The sequence below is a fragment of the Kryptolebias marmoratus genome, linkage group LG17 (assembly GCF_001649575.2).
Source record: "Kryptolebias marmoratus isolate JLee-2015 linkage group LG17, ASM164957v2, whole genome shotgun sequence".
NCBI classification, from domain to species: domain Eukaryota; kingdom Metazoa; phylum Chordata; class Actinopteri; order Cyprinodontiformes; family Rivulidae; genus Kryptolebias; species Kryptolebias marmoratus.
The window spans coordinates 10,342,920-10,345,231 of NC_051446.1; positions in this window are offsets into that span (position 1 = coordinate 10,342,920).

Genomic DNA, 2,312 nt, shown 5'->3' on the forward strand with positions numbered 1-2,312 from the left:
AAAAAACAAACTGAGATCACAACAGGGAGTACACAAAAGCTCAGTTAAGTTTCTCACAGGCTCTGCACGTTACCGAATGGTAAAACAATGCTCCAGCGCTGATCTGGTCCTCACTGCAGCCTTAAGTACTCCTCCAAGTCCCATCAGCTTGATCAGCCACAGGTGCGAGAGGAGTGGTGATGAGGCGTCCGTCACCAGCTCAGGAGACGCCCACCAGGAAGTGCTCACACACACACAAACCACCAATCACCACAACATTAATGATACAATATGGGGTAATATGAGCGGATTTGACCTCTGACAGGGATTGGTGTAAATTTCCTATTTGGAAGTTAGTCAATTTCTATTTTCGGCAGGTGTACTGTCAAAATATTGTCATATTTTTAGTAGTTTGCCTGATTTGAATAAAACGCCATTTTAAAATTTCTGTCTTGAGATTCAGGGTTATTCAGCAAACACTTGGGGCTAATCACACTGATTCCCAGCTCTAACCGCAGTAGTACTACTACTACTACTACTACGACTACTAGTAGTCGTAGTAGTAGTAGTAGTAGTAATACAGGATAAATATCAGTTTTCATATAGTATCAAGTTTTGTTAATGCAAATTGTAGTTGAAGTTGATGGGTTTTTTTTAGGTTTAGAGAGCAATGTTTTTTTCTTTGCTAGTTAGCCTTTATAGGTAGCAGTAGAGTAGATAAAATTAGGCAAGTAAGCAAAAATAATACTTTGCAACATCACTCCTTTTACCACAGTGATGCCACAGTACCACGGTATTTAGAGCTCAGCAAGATATTCCATTAGCACTTAAATGAAAGCGTAAGAAGCACAAAACAGTGGTATTTGTTGACAGAAGTTCCCCATAGATTCCTAGCCATTTACAGAGTAATATAACAACAAAGTGTCTGGGCACAAATGATTTTCTTAGAACAGCAGTGTTATTTTCTGCATTTTAACTTCTCAGAACTCATTGTGCGCAAATCTTTCTGATGTCTGTCTCAGCGTGGTGTGCATAAAGTGGGTAAATTGACGAGACTAATGTGTGTCAGTCGTGCATGCAGACACACACAGATATGAGACTTAACAGTGCCGTGATCAAAGGCTTAACCAAAGATGTTACGAGACGCTACACATTTTCACACATCAAGTGGATCAGAGATATGAAATGAAAGGTTTGTGTCACTAAAGCTTTGATTTTTCACGTAAAAGAATGTCCATAATGGGACAAAGAAATAGGAGCAAACTTAATTAAAATGACAAAATGCACAGTTTCATCCTTTAGCAGTCTAATTATCGTCACTCAGTCACTGACTGAAGTGTTATAAAACCTTTGCTGAAGAAGTAGATGCAACAAAAGAACGAAGTGGAAATCAAACCTCAAAGTACAACATGTCAAAACATCACAGAAATGTAATATTCTGAAAAGAAAGGTAATGTTTATTTCAGTAATCAAGCAGATCTGATGGTTTTATCAGGCCTTTAAGTTTTTGCCTTTTTTTTAACAAGGAAACATCTGTATTCCTAATTTTATGCTGGTATCTAGAAAGGGTATAAAAATCCCTCAAACTTTAAGTTTCATTTAAAACAAGATATTAATATCCCTGTGTTTTTTGTGATGTTAAATTATTCATTTTTTGGAGGATTTTCACGTGTTTGTTTTAGAACAGTTTTTTTCCCCCCAGCAACAACACTTCTTCAGTATTCAGAGACCGCTATCTCAAAGACATCTGGTGACTTGCGTAAGAGAGTGGATCTTATGATGGGCTGTAGCTGCACAGTCTAACAGCGAGATGTGAAACTATCACAAGCTCAAATCAACAAACTTTAACCTTCGTGACTCTGTTTTGTGTTTGGTCTGGGATCATATTGTGAAAGTTGTTGCCTTTTTGTCCTGATATAATATTCAGGTCATTTTAGGTTCCTAACAGGTTTTCGCATGAGAAACAGCAGCTGATTCTGGCATCCCGTCAGAAGCTTGTTACTTCTCTGATGAGTTGCCAGGTAAGTTTAAAACAACACATGGCTCCACCGCAAAATTTTACCTTATGTCGTTATCTAAGGTAATGCAGGATCTGATTGCAAGGATTAAATCCCAACCTAGGCTTGAACTATCAAACAGAAAATTCAGTAATTTATTAGTTTTCTTGTTTATGATGACTTATCTACAGGTGCTGGTCATAAAATTAGAATATCATAAAAAAGTAGATTGATTTCAGTAATTCCATTTAAAAAGTGAAACTTGTATATTATATTCATACATTACATACAAACTCATATATTTCAAATGTTTATTTCGTTTAATTTTGATGATTA